Below are 23,300 nucleotides of genomic sequence, written 5' to 3' on the forward strand. Positions count from 1 at the left end.
AGAAAATATCTTTTTAAATACTTTGGCGGTAATGACTCCGATGAAGGCGATGTAACTACTATTGAAGATAGCAAAGAAAACGACGACGACGCGACGATGACAGTCAGACGGCAATGGCAACAACAACGACACTATCGTATCGGTTAGATGAGTAGTCTTCGACAGAATAGAGTCACTCCTCGTTCCTCGATATCAACTGGAAAAAACAAATAAATTTAAATGATTGTTAATAGATAGCAAAAGGCACTAAGTACATTATATTTTTCTTTACATATATAAAATGCAGTTCGCAAATGTGTTTTCCCCTCGAATAGGAAAAGGAATGGGTAGGTAAGGTACCTACTTATAATAAATTATAATTTGTTTGTTTATTTATTTTTAATTATTACTATCGACAAAACGACGACGACTTGACGGGGAATTTCTTTTTAATCTTAACTTGATGAGTAAGAATATTTTAAGCACGGCCGCCAACTAAACTAACCAACTATATAACACTTTATGCTGAGACTATAGTAAGTATTCGAGGAATTGGCACGCGCACGAAGTTTTGATTTTATAGAGGTATGACGTTCAAAACTGCTTCGACTTTACTCGGATCTGTAAGATATTTTTAGTTTTGTTTTTTCAGTTATGTCTTGGGATTTTTTGTTATTTCATTTTGTTTTCAATTTATTTCTCATCCACCTAACAACATTATGATGGGGGTTCTTTTGAATTATGATGAATAATTCAGGTAATTTGGGTCGAATGAATAGGATTGTACCAGGAAATGAACAACTGATTGAGAAAGTAGTAGACTGATATTAATTCAATATTAATAAAAAAATATTTAAAAAGGCCAAGTTTTTCTGCTAATTTCCTATGTAGTTAGAAATAGTTAGGATTCTTCAATAAGGTATGTATTGACACCGAAAAAAGGGATGCAAGGGGTCTGCCAATATCACTTCTTTATAATGTGCAGTCTTCTACATAAGTAGATATGTTTTGAAATATAAATTAAAGAAGTGACTGACAGCCAAAAATAAAAAGAGCTTCTTACAAATCTGTGTTTATTTTAGCATTTTTTGATAAATTTCACATATTTTCGAACGTCAGACAAAAATCTAAACTTTTGTGGTTTTCCATGGGTAAAATTTATTCAATTTATTCTTGATCCATATCTGCCAGAACTAAATTTTACCTGTGTTTCCATTCCATTGGGATAAATAAATTGATTTATTTTTGATTTAAGATCAAATCTGCAATTTTGGTTTTTAGGCAGATTTACCCCTCCAATACTAATAAAATTTTTAAAAACATGTGTAGCCGGGAATTTAACTGCTCTATCACTCGGTAACACGTTGCACTAATTTAATGACAAACAATTCCATTTTTGAAGGAAATCTGAATTTACCCATGGAAATCCCCATTTGACACCATAAGATAAGCTCTCATCTTTTGACATATGACAGATTAACACTACGCCATTATTTATCACGACTTTTTTGTAGTGCTCTTAAAAATCTTTTGAATGAGCTATATTTAACATGACTATCGGACAAGGCCAAGTGTGTAAACTCCGGATCTTTCTACACTTTCGCATTTTTTGAGCTTCAATAATTGTTTTTAAAAAAGAGGCTGGAATGCGATCCACACTGATAAATTCCCATTTTGTATATCGATTTTGTCTTGCTTAAAAGGTTTGTAGGTTTTCGTGTTTTGTTTAAAAAAAAAACGGTGTCAGTTGAATGATTTTGCATTTTTTTTTTTTAAATTACCAACACTATTTTTCATATGATGAAATAGTTTGATTTCAAAATCAATTTTTGCTAACGAGATTTCTGGTCGAAAACCAAACAAATACAAATTTTACCAAATTTGCGTACTATTTTTTGTAATGTTTTTTAGTTTACTGAATGTCAAAAACAATATTTTCTATGACAAAAGTTTAATTTAAAGGCAATATTTTTAATTTTTGAAAAATATTTGAGTCAAAATCCATTTTTACCAACTTTCAGTAACGTTTTTTTTTGGTTTTTATTTTATATACAAATACTGCAAATTCGATTTTTCTCAGAATTTTACCGAATGTTGAAAACAATATTTACTATAAGATAAATTAGTTAAAAGCCTCTCAATTTTTTGAAAAGATATTTGATTCAAAAGTAAATTTTTACCACCATTGAGTAATTTTTTTGTAGGTTTTTAGTTTTTGTAAAAAAAAACTGTTTTACTGAATGATGATAACAACATTTTTTTAAATACAAAAGCAATTAAAAGCCATAATTTTGAAAAGATATTTGAATTGAAATTCAATTTTTACCAAATTTGAGTAATATTTTTTAGGTTTTTATTTTTTATAAGAAAACTGTCAATTTGATTGTTCTCAAAATTTTACCAGATGTTAAAAACGTTTTAGTTCGTGCACAAAATTGTTTTGGAGATGAAATCATTTTTTATTCGTACAATTTTCGAGGTGACAAATTTTTTTTTAGTTTTTTGCGATTTATAAAAAAACGTCAATTGTATTTTTTTTTTCCAAAAATATACGAATTAAGTATCACTTAAGAATACATTATATAAAATTTAATTGAAGTCTCTAGCTTCATTGGTTCGTGAAATGTTTAGGGTTCACCTTTTTTTAAACTGCTATGGTAAAAAAAACCACACACGCAATTTTCTTGAGAGTCCTTTCTGCATCTTTCTGCATTATTATCTGTATAACAAAATTTATGTGAAGTCAATATCTCCACCGGTTCTTGAGCTATGGACGAGGAAGAAAACTTCCCAAACGTGCATACACACTCAGGCCCAGACTCCCATTAAAATCTTTTACTTTGACTCTAGGGACCTTGAAACGTCAAAAAATAAACGTTTACAATAACTTCCTATGAGAAGTAAAAAAACCTATAGGGTTCAAGTGATTTGCAGAAGGTGTTTTTGACCCCCTTTCACCCCCTCCTAAAGTTTTTTTTTCTCTGGTGGAAGCTTTGAGCTAGGGACAAGTTAATAAATATTGCTGCTGTAGCCGGTAATGTTGATAAAAACTCAATCTTGTCGTTTTTTCTTTCGATCTTTGGAACTTGGCATTCTTGCGAGTATGATGTGTTTTTTAGGTTTGTAAACAAGATGGAATTACTTTCGAAACAATAGAAAATTGTGTGTTTTTTTCTGGATGATGTGTTAACAAATTGACCCGTGAGGTCTTGTGATTTAAAACCTCAAGTATATTTTCACGTAAAGGGTAAGCCAATTGCCAACGAGTAGCTGAACTTGTTGAATTGTAGGTTTTATCATTTTAAAGAACACATTCTCTTCAAAATGGAGATTGGAAATAAGTCTTATGGAGTTCTTAAATCCTTAGAGCGTTTTTTTTTTTAATTAATTTTTATATAAACAGGGTCCGGCAAAAAAACGTCCCGTATTTTTAGACGTTTATATTTAAAGCTATAGATAAAATGGTATTCCGGGTATAGATAGATAGAAGTCTACGTGCCGTTTTTAGTAATTATAATGGCGTGTCCCTTATGTGACAGTTTGGTGTATTTTTAGTGTGTTAGGTGCGTATTTTTTCGAAGGAAATGGGCAAAAAGTTAAGGCCCAACTATAATAGGCATAAGCTAGTATACTCGCGCATAAGTAAACGTGCGAATACAAAGAATCTCAATACGAGTGAACATAATGGAGTCTAGCTCCGTTTCGTTCAATTTTTCTCAGTTTCGTTAACTTAAGCAAACTTAAGCAAGAGCGATCCCAGTCGCTCGCCGCATAAGTAAAATCTGACATGTAGATACGTGAGCAAAATTGCATTATGGCAATGCAGTAATTTCACAAACTTAAGTGAATTTTCGTTGGGTTTTTGACATAAGCTTATGTTTGCTTATGCCTATTATAGTTGGACCTTTAGAGTTAATGCGGATCGCTACTGTCACATGATTGAGACCTTCCTCCAACCAAACTTAGATCAGTATACTAGAAACCACAAAGAAGTCTGTTTCCAGTTTAAAAAATTCAATAACATTTTTCTGTTAAATTGTTTATTTATTTGTCATTGCCTTTTAAAATAAAATACATTTTTTTTAATTTAACTATTTTTGTTATGCTGTTATAAATAGCGTTTTAATATAAGTTTAACATTTTATTTTCGAGCAAAAGTGATGACAATTTTTAAAAATATCGAATTTCGAAAAATAAAATATTAAAAAAAAAATTAAAGAAACAATAACAATTTTGATCATAAAATAATATTCAAGCAGTATAAAGGCTTGGGCGTAAATTAAATTATTGAAATAAGTTGATTATGGGTATCTTCTGAAGCAATACGAACATATTTTTTTTGTATTGAAAGAAGCCAAATTAAGAACACAAATTTTAGAGAATATTTAAATTTTCAATTTTTGACTTAAAAATTGGTATAGGGACTACCGATATTATAAGTCTTAAAAATATGAATAAACACCTAACATGAATTGACTCAAAACCTTAATTTCCAAATTTGAAGACAATCAATGTTTTTGGCTGTAGGAGCCAGGACAGACATACGGACGGAATCGAGGGACCCCTCTTTTCGACTTCTCTACCATTGTAATGTCATGTTTGATAAAACTCTAGAGTTCGAATTTCTTTAACGTAGACTTGGCGTATATGTAGTTTCTATAAATCGCAAGTAAAAATGTAAAAAAGTATGTAGTCAACAAATCGCGATTAAAAATTGAAAACTAACAAACACCTTGTTTTATTTCATTTATACATTTTTGTTAAAAACGATGCTATGTTGTAGACAGTCATTAAAAAAAAGGATAATGGACTTATTTTGAACCTGACAACTCTTAATAATAATTAAACGTAAAAACTGTAGCATATAACACATATAAGATGTTAAACTTTGAACCAATTTACATTTTTCTTTATTTATAATAAGTTACAGTGTAGTGTGCTTACAACAATTAAGTTATTATAGGGAAACAATGAAACTGTTTTGCATTGTTATATATTTATTATTTACCTTGAACTTTGCAATTAACTTTATTTTATTTCACTCCAACCCCCATAATTCTATACAAAAAACGCACTGAGCTCAAAAGCTTATCAATTAAATAGTCATAAATACCGCTGAATAAAAACTTTGTATGACTCGTGCCACTTATTAAAAATAATCATTCGGTTAACATCAATCATACAATGACAGCATTTAACTACTTTTTGTAATCATTTTCATTTTTGTTTTAAGGTATTTTCAAATAAATTGTAACTTGTTGTAACGAATATATTTAAAACCACAAAAACAAAACAAGTGTTTTTTTTTGTTGAGAAAAAACGGTTTTATTACCAATTAAGTAATAATAATTATCGCGTGAGATTTGTATATATTCGCGTGTTATATATTTTGATTTAATTAATTTAACCAAACGATGAAGAGAAATAAATTAAACAAAACACCAACAACAATAAACAAAAAAATACAGTCTCTGTGACAAATTTACACCTTCACAGATCAACAAACTTGTTGCTACTGAAATTATATTGAACTCTCTCAAGATTGTTGTTTAAGGGTGTTAATGGTTTCGTTAACCTGTTCAAATCATCATGGTTATGATTTAAACAGTAAATTGTTTCGACGACGATGGTGGTGGTCCTGAAGGTTAAGCAAAGTTCAAATGCACCCTTAAATGATACACATACATACCTTACCTACTCACAGTCAATAGTCAAATTCATGTCTGGAAATCTGGCCTCAGGCTAAGTAAAATGCTATTAAAACCTGATCAGTATATTTGGGAACGAGTGCCATCCATAATAAATTCATTAATGTTTGTCTCTATGACAATTAGCAGATAGGAACATAATAATGAAGCTACGCTCATCACGTAACTCCGTGGTTCTTGGTTCAACAGGTAGCGTCAAACCTTTAGTAGGTAATATTTTTCCAAGACCCAACGTCAAAAAATTGATCTCTAGGCTGAAAACAACTAAATGTACAGATGGTTGTTGTTCAAATCAATACCCTTTTTAATGCAGGTTATTTTCGAAACATCTATCAGTAAATTCAAAAACAGAATATGTTAATTACCTAATATTCAAAGAAAAACGCGTGAAACGTCTCAGGGAATTGTGGACGCTCTTCATTATATGATACATCACAAGATCAACAGGTCAATAGTCGCGCTTTAAATTGTAAAGGTAGTGTCTTGGAAAGGTTCAGGTACATAACGTACAACACGTTTCTTTCAAAAATATACTTTTTGTCATATTTTGAATTTTTGTTTTTGTAAATAGGAGGTGATTGTACGGAAGTTGGGGTTAATATCTTTATCGCGGAATGTCATAAGCAATGAACCCGTGTATTTAAGAACTTTGACTCTTATTATTATTGGCGTTGTCGTTCAATCTCGTTTAAATGGTATTCCAATGAAAAAAGATCGAATAATTTTCATTGTTTTATATTAATTTATTTAAACATGCTTGTTTAATAATATTTGGATAATTTATAATTTGTTTTTTTATCAAACACATTATTTGGTTATTGATAATTATACAAAACAAATCCAACGAACAAACAATAAGAACAAAACAATGTTAATTAAAGGGAAACATCTGCAAGGGTGGAAATGGAATTATTGGCAGGTGCATTTTTATAATATTTTATTTATGTTACCTACAATAAAGAACAATATATTCTCAATTATTAAATTATTTTTATTGTGTGGTGTGTTTTTTTGTCTGGTTGTGTTGGGGATGGTATAAATAAATTTGCAAATCTTATTAAAACAAATTAATCTCACAACAAACGAACTTGAACCTAAAATGGCTTAAAGAGATTAAAGCAGCATTTAAAAAATAAAAGAGTTATTAGTTCGGACTTGTGAAGTTTAAGTGTAAAAAACTAATTGTTAGATAGATAGATAGTTTCTTTATTTTAAGATACATATAAATTATTAGCAAATGTTTATCTTTAAGAATATGAACAAGGCAAATTCTGCCGTCTGCCTGATTGACATTTCGTAACAAAAACACAATTTAAATGTAAAGACGTTAAAAATTCAAATAATCAACATATATGAGTTCAACAAATTATATAAAAAAAAGAAATAATAGTTTGTTAATATTTTCTGTGAAATAAAAAGAGTTTGAAGACAATATTTTTAAAAGCTTTTTGAGTCGGAAATAAATGTTTACAAAGTTTGAGTATTGCTTTTTTTGTTAGGTTTATTTTTTGTAAAAAATTGATTTTCCTCAAAATTTTATTGAGTGTAGACAACAATATTTTTCAAAAGATAAAAGTAGTTTAAAGCCAATATCATAAAGTTTTGAAAAGGTATTTGAGTTGAAATTCAATTTTTATCAACTTTGAGTAATGTTTTTTTAGGTTTTTATTGATTTTGAGATAAAATCATTTTGTATTCGTAAAATTTTCGAGGTGCAAATTTTTTTCACAGTTTTTTTAATTTACAAAAAAAAAACGTTAATTGGGTTTTTCAAAGAGTACACTTTTTTGGTATCACGTTACAATATATTATATAAAATTTAATCCAAGTCTCTAGCGTTTTTGGTTCGTAAGATATTTAGGGTTCACTAAAATGTTCACCTTTTTTTTAAACTACTATGGTAAAAAAAAACGTACACGCAATTTTCTTGAGAGCTGTCGAGAAATGTGAAAATTTTCAATTTGACAAATCGGACCAATTACAATTACTTCCTATGGGAAGTTAAAAATATATCGATTTTTTCATGATTTGAAACACAAAATAGTTATTAGGAAACGTTGTTTGAACCTTAAATTGCAATAACTGGTTGTAGAGTTATGGAAAACTCTTGCGGTAATTTAGAGCATGTTTGCAGTATCTATAGACATTTGACTTTCTATAGTCTTCATTAAGGATTTCATAGAGCCGAGTTGGGGGAAGAAAACTCAGGTCAAAAAAAACAGCCCTCGAATCTCTTGGAGCAAAGGACATGATGCAAAGAAGTATGGGATGTCTTCTGGTTCTCCGGTGTTACAAAGGCTACAGATTTGTGGAAGAACAGTTCGATGCGGCATAGAACTAATTTTCAGTATTTTGACTCGGGCTCTAAATATGTAACTAATAGCCTCAGAAGAAAACTTGTTACTGAAATAATTAGCCTGTAATGTTATTTCGTGGTTGAGGTTTCTATACACATTTCTTGATAATGTTGTTAAGACTCTTGAAAGATATTCACTGAAGATGTGTCCATCAGTTCTGGTGATCAGATCATTAAATATGGTGTGCCATTGATTCAAATTGGACTCCAAAAGAAAAGATTACTGCCATTTGAAGAACTTATGTGGTTCCATTCCTTAAACGGTGAAGCATTTGTTTGCATAAGCCTTGTCATAATGGATTTGTGAAGGCTATTTTCATCCCTCCTCATAACTTTCGATATGGAGTCAGAGTTCGTCTTAAGGTTTCTATTGTAAAGAGGTATTATGAAAGACTCTACATATATAGAATAATTTGGTGTTGACGAAGGCAATCTGAACAAGTGTTTGAAGAAATACCTTTGTACGGCTTCAAATAATGAACAACTTCAAAAGGTGCGTTGTTTTGGGACCAGTTTACTTCTGCGAGTCTTCTTCTCTGATGCAGTTCAAAAATAATTATTTTTGTCTTGTTAGTATTGACGCAGAGAATCCACAATTCACAAAATATATTTAGTTTGTTGATTAGCAGCTAAAAGTCGTTGGCGTAGAGCAAAACTTTGGTTTTTATGCCGGCAAAGAGTATTACACCCGGAAGTACATCACAAACGTCATCAATAAACAAGGCGAAAAATATCGGCCTTAATATGCACCCTTGGAGGAGTTGTTTCAAACCATTCAGTTAATTTAGTCTTACACTAATGCTGTAGATGAGGCATGAAACTTGAAATAAATCATTAAAAATGTACGTGAAATTACCTAAGGATGACAATTTGTACATCAATACATTTCTATTTACCTTGTCAAAAGCTGCTTTAAAATCCGCAATACAGGCATATAATTTCTTTTTCTGCTCAATCGATCTCAAGGCAATACTTGTCAGACCGAATATATGGTCTTGCGTTGAGAAAGCCGACCGAAATCCTGCCTGGAACATGGTGAGTCGGTTGTTGTTATCAATCTATTCCGTCAACCTTTCATTTGTAAAAAACATGAGAAAGTCTTCCTCTCCATCTGTTCCTACGCTCGTTGACAATGACACTACTTTTGATAGCTCTTTGCGTAAGCTTTTTCATCTGTCTTTCCAAGCAATAGGTCTACTAGTGATCTTATGGTTCATCTCACAGAACAGTTGAGTAAATCTTTACATCGCTTTGGAGAAAGTAAGATTATTGCACTTGATATTTCAAAAGCAATTGATAGGGTTTGGCATCTCTCTTATCGAAAATGCGTGCTTTTGGTTTTCATGAATCCCTCCTTTATTAGACCTTTCGGATCGTTCAATACAAGTAGTATTGGATGGATTCAAGTTTTAAAACCATAAAATAAATGCAGGTGTGCCATAGGGCTCTGTTCTATCTCCAACACTGTTTCTCATTTTTATTAATGGTCTCCTGTCTGCAACATATAATTCAATACATTGTTTCGCTGACGATGGTACTCTTAGCTTTTCATATTCGTAAAATATTTCACCCTTCTGATCTGACTGTTATCTACAAGACTACATACTTCCAAAGCTTGAGTATAACTCCCATATCTGGGCTGGTGCTCCTGCAACTTACTTAAGCGTCTTGGATAGTATTGAACGTAGATCATTTAAGTTGACGGATGATAATATCATCATAAGTTCATTTACTTCTCTTGAACATCGTAGTAAGGTCTCCTGTATGACCCTTTTTTACCGTTATTTTAACGGCTTATGCTCTAGTGAAATAGCCAGTTGCATTCCTTCTCTTACAAATTTAAACCGTAATACTCGTGCTTCTAGGAATGCTCATCAGTATGCCCTCGAGTCCAACTTCGGCCGTACTGTCAAATACAGAGATTCGTTCTTTGGCCGTACTACGCGAATGTGGAATGCCTTACCACACTGTCTTTCCTAGTCATTGCAATATTCAAGACTTCAAAACCAATGTTCACCGACATCTCCTTTTAAACCCTCTCTTCTCTTCCTAGTGCTCACACTGTGCCTCTGCATAATAAGGGTAGTAATATCCCGTTGAGTAAGCGCTTATTATTAAAAAAAAAAATAAAGAATTGAAGTTAGAATCTTTCTTAGCGAGTTGAGAATCGAGATTCCTCTATAGTTCTTAGGCTGATTGGCAACTCCTTTTTTGAAGATTGCGAATATAAGCGCTTTGTTGAAATTGTTTGAAACAAAAGAATTTTCATAAAGTTTGTTGAAAAATGCCAGAAGATGATTTTTAAACGGGTCCGTACTATTCTTATAAAATTCAATCGGAATGCCATCTATGCCAGGAACCTTATTATTTTTCCATTTACTCAGAGTAATTTGAAGCTCAGGTCGAGTAATATGATTATCCAGTTCGCAGATAGCGACATTGGGTTGTGCATAATAAAAAGCATGGTGATTCTCGTCAGCCGACAACAGATTTTGAAAATGAGCTGTTAGTGTCTCAACTTCGAGCGTATTCACCATGCTTTTATCACTACCACCCAGCTCACGAACATTGTTCCAGAAAGCCTTCTAATTCTTATAATTTGCCAGCTCTTTTGCAACATTGTTGACGTGAAGTTAACTTTTTTTGGAACAAAGTCTTTTGAAAGCCTTCTTACTCGTAATATAAAGATAAAGAATGGTGCTGAGGCCTTGATAACTCTTGTAATATGTTCATTATAACTTTCTAGACTGTTATATTGATTTGTATAGATTGGCATAATTCTCTTTCCATCACAATTTTTAAAAGTTGGTTGATTTTAAAAAACTTATATGAATTAAATAAAACCCTAAATTTGAAACGATATTTAATTTTCTTGAACAAATTCCAAGAACACTACTTCCTTCTTCTTTATACCAAAAATCTGCTTCTCTATTCATCAATTAACTAATTCCATAAAAGCTTTTTTAAAATATAGGTCAATTTTATAGTAATTTTAAATAAGTAGCAATTCAAAAAATTGTTTGTATTTAATAGTTGTTATTTTAAGATTATTAGAATAAAAAAGTATTTTGCATCGGCCGGGAATCGAACCCGGGCCGCCCGCGTGGCAGGCGAGCATTCTACCACTGAACCACCGATGCTTATAAAATTTAATAGGAAAGGCAACCAATAATTTATTTACCATCGAATCTAAAATGCAAATAAAATACAGTAAATCTACTAAAATCAAAGGCAATGAAGGTTCTTTTATAATCATTTAGCTTTTTGGCCCGAGAAGAATGGATTTTATTTTTAACTTAGTAGTGCTAAATATATTATAACTTATAACAGATAACTGAATATTGTTAAGAGAATAAGGGGTTTAATTTAAATTTAAAAATATATAAATAGAGTATTTTTAAACTAAATCAATTGATGTTTATTTCATTCATTGTAAAGAGGAACTTTTGCCATTAATCATGGAAATTCATATCAGAAAAATGTCAACCATATCTAACGGTTGCAGCATAATAACTACGTTAATTTCACGAACCATCTTAAAGGTCTTGAATCAAATGTATAGCTTTGGAAAGACAATTGAATTTAATTTTATTGAGGGATTAAAATCCATTCATTTCTCTTTATTCAAGATGTAAGTAGGTATACATAAAAAATACCTTAAATGTAAACTTATAAATATAAGTGATGTTGAAATCAAATGAATTTATATTCGAATTGGCCAACCAAAGCAAACGGGTCAGAAGTTCGTTATGGCCATAGGAGGAGTCGTAAGTTAGTAAATAGAAGAGGTTGCAGGTGTTAGGTTAGATTAAAGTGGCTGCAGATTTCGTATCCACCCACTTAGGCCAAAAAAAAGGCCCATTGTGGTACCGCATGAATCTAGAGAATATTACTTCTTACTATAGTCGAACCAATATGAGCTTTTTATAAAGCGAAGAAGATATTTGATATCCTTTTTAGTTAGTTCACAGCTAAATGACAGAAGTCATTTAAGGCTACACCAAGTCGTATTGCTTGTCTGCCTATAAGACAGTGTACCGTAAGGACACCTATTATAGGAGCTAATATAAAGTATGCTTGGAGATAACAAGTCTTTAGAGCGCTTTAGGTCCAGTGAAGGCCATATGAGTTTTGTGGCTGCGCATGTTGGTAAATTGTACCACCTAGAGTTTGTTATAGCAAAAGCTGTTTCTTTTAGCAGAAGTTTACATGTAGCTATCGGTACACCTATCTTCTCCATTAGATATGACGGTTCCATTTTTAGCGAGTTCTATAGGTTCTACAATTTCCTGTGATGTCTCTGTGGCCCGGCACCCAACAAAGGTGAATGTTAAATTGCTGCGCCATCTCCAAAAAAGACGATCGACAATCGAAGGGCCAAGTTTTGGTCAGAGAAGATGCGGTTATAAGAAGTTGATAGCACGTTTTCTCTTAGCCAGGAGAGAACTTCTTTGATCGCTAAAATTTCCGCTTGGAAGACGATACAATGATTAGGGAGGCGGAATGAGGTGCTTAGATTAAGCTTTTCTGGGCAGTGACTTGGCTTAATCCCTTCTCCGATGTTTGGCACAGAAGTAGTTGCTGGTGTTAATGTTCAAAGAAAACGAATTATAAATAGAGGAGCAGTAAACTAAGCAGCAATTTCTCTACGTTCCTGTAATGAGTTGAGTTTTATCAGACGGAGGCGAACACGAAAAAGAGCTAAGATCAAAATATTTTCCCAATGAAGGTATTGAAGAGCAAATCGAAAAAACCTTCGTTGGATGCTTTCTTTTCTTGACATGAGTATATTTTGATATGAAGACCGAACCTGCGACGCATATTCAAGTAGAGGTCTTAAAAACGTCATGTAAGGCGATCGGGTTAGTTAAGGGTTAGAAAATTCTTTTGACCATATTTTAACAAAACCTTATGTAGCGTTATGCAGAGTTGGCTTTATGAATTAATCCGTCAATGTGAAGAAGAAATATAAGTTCACGGTCACATAAAAGGCCGAGATCTTTTATGTTTTCTATTATATGTATGTGATGATTAGGAAGATAGTTTAATGCGTTTACGCGAAAAGATCAGTTTTTGAAAATGTTGAGCTTAAACCAATTTTTTTCAGTTTGGAGTAAAAGAAGGTCTTCATGAGATGCAATGATATTGAAAAATTTCGTATCATCAGTGTAAAAAGATATTTGAAAATTTTAAATGACAATATCTATGTCATTAATTATAACGATAAGGAGAAGAGGGACTAAATGACTACCTTGCGGAACACCAGAAGTGCCCACGATAGGATTGGAAAAAGCAAAAGAAAATCGGACATAATATTCTCTACCTGAAAGGCAAGAAAGTAATCCATTTGAAGAAAATAGGTTCAAAACCTAAGGAGCAGAGTTTGAAGAACATAAGATCATAAGACATTTTGTCAAACACTTTAAAAGGCTCATAGAGTGAACAAAACACACTCTACAAGGTTTATGTTGCTAGATATGCTGTTCTGGGGTATAGTAAGTAATAGAAATCTGCAACCGAAGCTAAGGAGTTCATATATAGAATGCTTTCAAAAAGGACCATCAGGACCCGGAGTGAACTCAACATTTAGTTGAGGAAATTTGTTTTCAGCGGCTGATGGGAGAAATGAAACCGATTTAGAAAGTACTCAACGTAAAAAATAACACTGAAAAAAGGACCAATCTGGTGTATAAGAATCATGTTGGAATTTATATACAAAATATACTGCAAATTAATTCGCATTATTAAGTTTCATTATTGAATTACAAGATGGCTGGATACCCATCTAACTTTTTTTTTGTGATTAACAAACTGAAAGAAGGATTGATAAGGTTACTTAGAGCAGTTGGCGGTGATGATGAGGTTTGAGTGTTCAATAGAAAGATCACTTGGATATCTGAACTTTTAAATCCTTGTAACCTAGGGTAAACTATAAAAATTTAAAATGTTAAAAAAATACACCTTTAAAAGTGACAGCCCCTTAAATAGCGGCCTATTCAAAATGAAATCTTTTAATTGAAACGTCTTTGATATGTAAGAAGGACGTTTAAAGTACTACCGAAATTGATAAAAAATGTATCGTCCTTAAGAAAATTTATATGTGTAAGAAAATTAAGAATTGGTTCTTTATGTTAAACAAATTAAATTCAAAATTATAGATAAAATCTTCTTATGCAAATTTGTTTAAACAATTGATTGTTTGCTGTTCATTTGAACTCTAAAAAAATCTTGAAACCGATCTTTACAAATCGATTACATTTTTAATTTCTCGAATCTGTGTCTCTTACACTAATATTCTCTTATTGTTATTATCTCAGTTGTTTCTCTTAATTATATTCGGGATATACATTTTCTTGTTTAAGAAATTAAAATTTTAAATCATATCTTGAATGAATTTTACGTACTACGCCATTGTAGTAAACTGACCAGTTTTAAGGCATATGAAGAAATCCCAGCTGCGTGTCTGGTATTTCCAGTTCTCTAAGAACTGGAACATATTTTTATTAACCTAAGGTTTATTGGCATAAGAAATTTGTAAATATGGGGCAAAATTATTTGATGTGTGCTTAATAGATGCGTAATATCATTAATAACTTGTTAATATTTTTTGTCAAATATTCTAAACTGTTTTATTAATAAAACTCGTCTTATCTCCGATGAAACTCACATTTCCAAAAGAAAAAAACTAAAATTTTGTCTCTGTTGTTAAGGAAGTTGTTTAACATCATAATCTCACAAATAAGCTGTCTTAATATTTACTAAAATAACCTCTTGTTTGATTGAAAAGATATCGTTGACTTTATGGAGTGTAAATATTACGGCACAATCTTTCAAACCCATTAAATATGACTGAATATCTGATTTTCTTGCTTTTAGCATTCTTTTTGTTCCAAACAAACTTTGTTCAAATCGAATAAACAAAATTTGAGTTACTGGTTTGGAAAATCAAAACAAATTATTATAAACAAAAATACAAACATTATAATTTATTTGCTTTTACAAATTTTTATTATGTGCAATGCATGAATTAAAATCAGCTTAAAATTCAATTTATGCCCACACTTCATCATCTTATTCGTTTTTTAATGAAAACATAGTCATATATGTATGTATAGATATAGAGACACACGACCTCCATATGAAATCATTTATTATGATGATGATATGATGAGTGAGGACAGCGAGTTGAGTTTGAGTTCAGTATAGTTTAGTTTAAAGAAAACCGACAAAACTTTGATATACATAAATGTAAATGTCTCATATGCATTGCGCTACTGTATCAAATGCGCAATACACTTCGTGTTTGGCACTTTGTCTCAAGACGTTTTCATATGTAGCTATATAATAAATTGGGCACGCGAACTTAAGTGAACAGAGGCACCCTAAACAATAAGCACGATATTTTAATTACCATGACAAAGAATAGACGAAATATACGTAAAAGCTTCAAACTTAGCATATCGTCAAGGCCATCTTATGCTGCTTTTGTTGCTATTGCGGCTGTCGTTACTGCCGTCGACTATGATGTTGATGGTCCATTGAGTGGCAATAGTGCCGCCACAATGTTACCTCTTGTCCTCCATATCATCGCCAACTGCATAATACTTAACCCAATGGAGATTTGATAAAATAAAACCAGTAGGCAGACAGGCACCGTACTGAATAGAAAAGTGTTAGGTGTCATGAACAATAAGAAGATCTTTTGACCGAATGAGCGTGCCACACCGCCGCGCCGCCGCAGCCACCGCGCCACGCTGGACCGAACCATAGCCTGCCACTTCGCGCCTTGGACACTTTTTGGTGCCAGATGGTTGTCATAATTTAGTCAATGTGCTGAATTTCACAATTGCTTAAGTGATGTATACATACAATACAGATATTGCAAAAGCGCAAGGCACCAAACAAATATAGCAATTGACTTCGAAGATGAATATATCATCTTTGAAATGAGACCATAATTTGTAATATTTGTTGAGGTAATGGAAATGTGATTTGAAAATTAGATAAAATGTTGTAGGAACATATTATTTGTTATACAAATCATTATGAAGTGTGTGTTTTTTTCAAGTGATATTGACATTGTTTAGCCTAGAAAAGTACTTTGTTTTTTTTTTTTCAAAGAAAATTTGTGAAGAAGTCGTTAGTTCAAATGTGTGCTATATTTGGTTAAACTTTAGTTTTTTTTTGACAAACACTTATTCTTTGATTTCATAAAAAAAGTACGCATACGCCTGAGTGAACCACACAACAATTATTAGGCATTTCCATCCATATTCTGAACATTCAAAGGGCAATTAAAGCAAATTGCAAGCCATTATAAGCAGTAACGTCTTAAAAACGTACCTAACCTTCATATATCGAACCATTGGCTTTCTTAAACGAAACATATGCTGCTACACAAATGCAATTGAAGTTTTTAAAATGTAATTACCTTTATTGAGACAACAAATAAAATTTCCATTGAAGGGCTTTAAGAGAATGGTGGAAGTATTGTTAACGGATTATTCATTTTGCGATTTCAAAAGTATTTGGCTGGAATTTGACATCTGTTAAACTTAGTTGTTAAACCGATTTTTTTTTAGCTGAAAGTCTGACATTTACGAAAATGGATCGTTTAACTATCACACAACGCTTACATATTCTTAAAACCTGCTCCAAAAATTGTGATTTTGTCACAGCCACACATCGTGCTTTAAGAGGAGATTATGGCTTACATAATCGTAGAACTACACAAAGAATTGTCAAAATTGTATAGAAATTTGAAGAGACTGCTGTGCCCTGTGCATTATCGTTTTGCTCCTACCAGTGAAAATGTCGCTATTGCAAGTGAAAATGTTGGCGAGGGCCCAAATGTGTGCATTCCTTGTTGTTCTCAGGAATAAGGACAGTTTAAGATAATTTCTCGTAACATCAACACCCTTAGTTTTTGAAAATTACCAAAAGGATTTGCTCAAGATTAACCCTCTCTTCTTTGGAAAATACTTCGAGTGAGAGTTCCTCTTTCTAAGCTACCAAGACTTAACAAATGCATCAATTTGTTAACCTTTGGTCTTGGCTTTTTCTATCTAAGTATTGATTGATTTTTCTGGGTAAACAATGAAAAACCAATACCCTATATATAGGACAAACCACAACCTCCACGGTACTCTCATACAAGGAGGCCATCCCATATATGTTCATGGAATTAGCCATGCGGCTGCAACATATCCCGTGGTACCACATCTTCATTGGTGTGTTAATTTAGATCTTTGATGTGGTGCCATCTAGGAAAGATAACTTTAGAAGTGGCCACCCGGTTTCATGTGGGACTCAATCCACCGAGCTTTATCTTTAATTACATCATTCCTAAAAATGATTTTTGTTTCCACTCCAGACTTATTTTATCTTATATGAAATACCGATGACAATAGCCATTCGATTTGTATATTAACTGATTTCTATGGATATTTTATAATTTATATCAGGAAGTCAGCCTCGAACTTATGAGGCAGGACAACACCTTTTGAAAGATTTAATCTTTGCAACGAAGTCAACAGTAGCTTCTTACAAGTTAAGAATTTACTCAGTGCAGTTCTAAGCTGTGCCTTTTTCGACAACTATGAATGCAACAATATCAATCATCATCGACCTGCACTGATTTCTATAAGTTGTGGCCAGGCGCCACCAACGTGGACGTGCAAGAAAGCGCTTCTTCCTTCCAGATTGCAGACAAGCATAGCTTCCCTCCTTCGATATGGAAGGCAGTTTGACCCCCTCAGGAATAAGGACAGTCTTACTGCACATTATTGCGTTTTTTTGTATTTGGATCTCCACCTACATCTATATTAAGTGCAGCTCACACAACAACTGAACTGAAGCCAGCTAATCGATTGGACATTTGCACATTTCTCACTTAGTGGGTACATTAATTAACAAAATTGTCGTATTTGGGGTCCTCAGAAACCTCAAGTAATTGAAGAGAGGCCATTACATCCATAAAAAGTCACTTTTTAGCGCGCTCTTTGATCCGTAACAACTGTCAACGTCAATTTGGAATGTTATGGTCATATGATAACCGACTTGTTTGCCTTTTATTGAAGAATATGACTAGGCGATAATATGTGGTTTTATCAAAACGGTGCTTTGTTGCAATACATATTTTCTAGCCGCGTAATTTCTCGTTGTGGAAACATCAACTGATCACTAAGATCATTCGATTTGACACCGATGGACATTTTTTTGTGGGGCTACGCAAAGACCATGTTTATTTCGGATAATCTTTAACTCTTGAGCACTTAAAAACTAACATTTATCAAGTTAAGGGTAAGATCCCGCCCAAAATGTGTCAAAAAGACCTTGCAACAATTTGCGTGGTTGTCTTTTAAATCATGTGGTGTTTCAAGCATAATGTCAACTTTCAAACTTTATAATAAAAAAGGAATATCATAAACAAAAAAATGTTTGTGTGTTTTATTTACATTTACTTTTGAAACCGTAAAATGTATAACCCTGTATTACAGATTTTAAACAATTTACTCTTGTGGAAAAGTCACACAAGTTTAATTTGGTCAAATTCAAATCACCGAAAGTTCCCCGATGAGTGGAAGAAGGGAATTATAGTCAAGCACCCAAAAAAAGGAGATCTAACAAAGTACGAAAACTAGAGAAAAATTTGCGTTCTACCTGCCGTTGCCAAAATAGTTGCAGAAGTGATACTCGAACGCATCAAAGAACACCTTGAGGCCACATTCGATGCCGATCAAGCAGGATTCCGCGCTGGATCCTCCTGTATTGATCATATCAACACCCTGCGGATCATTATTGAACAGTGCGTTGAATATCGATCACCAATACTGTATTCTGTCTCTAATATTGTTTTGTTGGTGATAGGCGATGTACTGCGCGCAACTTTGTCAGGTAGTGGACATCCTATTTAAAGCAATTGGATTACGCGGACGATGTTTGCTTACTCTCTCATAGGATCATGGATATACATCAAATGACAACAAGTGTGGAGAGAGAAGTAGAAGTTGTGGGGCCGAAAATTAATTGCGGAAAAACAAAAATGATCAGCCTCAAAAACCGACCATCCTCTCAAATAAATATTTGCTAGCAACCTGTGGAACAAGTGGAGGGCTTCCAGTGCATCGGAAAACCAAAAGCGGTGTTCGGCATGATATCGAAAATTTAGAGGAATAACTCTATCAGCTTAAGGAAAAAGCTACGACTGTTTCGCGCAAATGTCGAATCTGTGCTTCTTTATGGGTGCATCAGCACTTGGAAGATTACTTCAGCCATTACAAGAAAGCTACAAACCTAGTGAATAGATGTTTTCGTAACATGCTAAGGATTTTCTGGCTAACCCGTATATCAAATGAGGTCCTCCATAGAAGGACAGGCCAGGACATACGCTTCGAAAAGGTAACGACTGCATTGCAGACTAAGCAATGCAATGGAATCCACACACACAAGAAGCAAGAAGATCTGGATGATCGGGAAGCAGATGGCGCAGGACAGTTGAGGCGAAATCAGCGTCCACTAGGCAAAAGTTGGAGGGAGCTGAAATACATCTTCGGAAACCGTACACGATGGCACGTAGGCGCAGTAGAGGCCCTATGCCCCTTAAGGGGTTCCCAACGGAATTAACAAGTCTGAGGACCTAAGTCTAAGTCTAAGTAAATTGAAATAAACAAATTTAAACTATTTGTTTCTTAACAGAATAATTCGAATCCCTTTGTTGAGCATGAAAATTTATTGAGTTAGGTACGAACATTTGAGGTAAAATCTTAATTTAGCAGAAAAATGTTAAAAAAACGCTGGTAGCACTTCTTAAATCATAATTAGTGTTAGTCAAAGTCTTAGCAAGTTTACATTACGTACATTAGTTTTTGTATTTCCAAATTTGATTCGCCCTCTGGTATAGATTTTATTCTGCATTTATGTATGACAACCCCAATCAGAAAACCAATTTTCCCACAGAAGTTGTCGATGAATTTCAATGTTTTCAATTTTTCTTTCCATTGTTAAAAACAAAGTATCGGAAAACAGAATTCTTGGGCATCTTTAGCTTCATACTGCTTAATTGTAAACAATTACGTTTTAAACCTAAAGCATAAAAATGATGAATATATATTCTGTTTGAAGTGTTACATCTTTTAAGGCTTTACTTATAAATTCAAATATATTTTTTCACCATTTACAGAAGCTTCGAAAGTGTTACAATATTCAATTTATGACAATAGATTCCATAAACCAAATCGTTAAGTAAATTTTTGCTATGCTATGGATCGAATCAATCAATCGAACAGTGCGTGTGTCCATAATTTCAGTTTTCTTCACCTCAGCCTTAACGAATTCCAAAATAAGCTCAAGACATTATTTTGGTGTTGGGTTCGCAGTGAGATTAAATTGCTGATTTAAGATAAAAGATACGGTGGATTAATAGATTATCCAATTTGGGAATTGTTTTCAATTTCAACATCGATCGCATCGTTTGGATTTAGATGTTTTTAATTTTTGTCCTTTTGTATAGCTCCAAAGTTTGACCTCGCGTGAATCTTTTGAAATTTAAATTACAAAAAATGAAAAGAAGAACTAACTATACCTTATGTAAACCTAGCAAAAGAAGAATCAAGAATAATATCTGTAAAAGGGCATGCAATCTGTCGATCGTCAGTCATTTGTCGTCGTTGGAATATATTTGCAATAAATATCTCAACATTTTTTTAACTGACACTCTTTCAAAACGTCAATTTAAATTTTAAGAATTTTAAAAAGCTTTTTTCGGTCCAAACAACTAAATTTCATAGGCTGCAAATATTTTGGGAAATTCTTTAACTTTCATGTAAATGGTTAAAAACAATTATTTCTGCCTTTGATTCTGTTTTTAAGGCAGAATTTTTGTATTAGCCAAAATAGGAGACCAATTAAGTTTATAGATTGATTTATTTACTTATTGTGCAGTAAAACACCACAACGACAACAACGACAAAACCGACGACGACGCCAACGACATTCACGGCCGGCGACGACGACGACGGGTGGCGGCGCTTGATGAAGTTTATGCCTGCTTGAAAAACCGCCACACACGCTGTGCAAATTCCTTAGCATCTGGTTTCGCCTAAGATGTCAAAATTCCTTAAAAATTAAAAAACAAAAAATAAATAAAATAATCTTAAATGCACCAATATGTTGTTAGGTTTATAGAAGCCCGGAATTCTTTTGGCTTAAACCATTGCCATGGCGAGCTTTAGTTGTTTTTGTTTGACAACAAGGCTTGTTTAGTGCAACGAGTATAGTAGGCAGTAGCCAGCTGCCATGGGAGTAGTTATTGCCCATTTCGAGTGGAGTGTTAATTTCGATGCTTGATGTTGGTAGGTTTTAGCTGTGCGCACCAGGTCATGTTCTTTTGGACAAAATCCATGCAGTTAGTGTTGCGTGGTGTGATTCCGTAAGGTATTTTTGGTTATTAAGTTATATACACATTTAATCTGGTCGAGAGTTTAGCCAAAAATATTTGTAGTGTGGTTATGTTGAGATTATTTAATGTATGGCCCATGGAACACCTGCGTAGATTGTTTTGAAGCGAAAATTCCTTACGTGTTTTTTTTTTAATTTTTCTTGTACTTAAAGGCATAAGCATTAAGATTTTGGTAAGGATCAAAAACAAGAAAAAAATTTGTGCAATGCGGTCTTAGGCAAAGCTTACACATGTACGTAAAAACATTTTCAATAAGAAGTTTCATTTTGATATTGAAAAGCATGAGAGTTTTTGAAGAAAAATCAAAAGAATTTTATTGTGTTGTAAAGGTGATTGCATTTACTCGTACAATAGAAAACAATTTCCATGATAAAAGAAATTGCGAAATTTAGACCAGGGGTGAAATCCTGTAAACTGATTTTTGATAGTTGACTATCAAAATCAAGAAAATACGTCTGTGTAATGTGGTAGTCCATTTCAAAGTTTTCACCGAACAATTTGACATAAAATAAAAACTTCAAGAAGGGGGTTTGTTCGTAGACTGGTACATTAACATGTGGTGTTCAAATTTGCTTGATTCACCTCGATTCCGTTTGGAGATCGGAGTCGAGTCAAAATTTGTGAAGAAAAATCTGTATGGAGGAATTGGTTTTGTATAGTTTTGTTTTAATCAACCTAAAAATGAAAAGCCTAATGCACATGGAACTATTCAGTTTTTCATTGTTTAACACGAATTAAACTATTTAACTTCCACTTTATAAGAAACATCAAAACACTATTTGCATTTGAGAACGTGCTGTCAAACACCAAACATTTTTATTTAATCTTAACTGACATAAACCTTTCGTGGAAACGTAGCAAAACTTAATTTTCATTTCTATTGTTTTCTCTTGCAAAATAAGCTCAGTTAGTCCTTTTTCATTAACAAAACTAAATAATATCAACAGTAACAGAATGATTTTTTTCCCCAATGGAAAACACATGATTCCAAATGCACAACTACTCAACGAACAGAGCCATCGAGGTACGAATGCAATATCAATCGTACCAACATTCGAGAACGAAATCACACACGATCCATTTGAGACTCATATAAATATCAAAAACCCATCCGTAGTAAAATTCTACTTTAACTTTTATCCGTAGTATTCATACTGCGGATATTGTTTTTGTTATTTGTGTAAAATCCAACTATACTTTTTATAGATTTTCCAACAAAACACGGGTCCATCAAAATCAATCATATTCATGTCAAATAACCTCATGACCAACCCTCGTAACTCACAATTTGGCAATACTAACAAAAAACGAACTCTTGAACTAAAGGAGTTAGTTCAGTATTGTCTTTATTTAATGCCAAACTATGCTACAAAATAGAATATGAATAAAGAACATTCTCTCGAAAAAATGGATTTCAAATATCATTTTCTATGTGCAGGAAGACAATGTTTAATTTTCAATTCTTAAATGTGAGAATTCTGCTTTTCAAAGTCGCCTACGAAGACAAACTGTTTTCCATCCGGAAAAGTAAAGGAAAGACCCAAACAGCGAAGATGAAACGATTCTAGACATCAACTACTTTGAGTTCTTGTGTGAACAGAACTTCAAAAGTCTTAAGACATATATCTCTGCAAACGGCTCAAATTTTACCACCATTGCCACTATTGCCTACCGAGGACATTATTTACGAAGAGGTACTTTAGCTCTTCTTAAAACCATGTTTTTTTAAAGCTTGTATTGTTTCACTTTTAGTAATGACACAGATCCTACTTTTCGTGTTTCGTGTGGAGAGATAACA

General features: G+C 32.9%; 1 non-coding gene across 1 annotated transcript; it reads right to left on the reverse strand.

Annotated features, from left to right (window-relative positions):
• Positions 1-11,112: 11,112 nt before the first annotated feature.
• Trnag-gcc (transfer RNA glycine (anticodon GCC)) lies at positions 11,113-11,183 on the reverse strand. The gene has a single exon. It is a non-coding gene; the product is annotated as a tRNA-Gly (tRNA).
• Positions 11,184-23,300: the final 12,117 nt, after the last annotated feature.

Source organism: Eupeodes corollae, chromosome 2 (assembly GCF_945859685.1).
Source record: "Eupeodes corollae chromosome 2, idEupCoro1.1, whole genome shotgun sequence".
NCBI classification, from domain to species: Eukaryota; Metazoa; Arthropoda; class Insecta; order Diptera; family Syrphidae; genus Eupeodes; species Eupeodes corollae.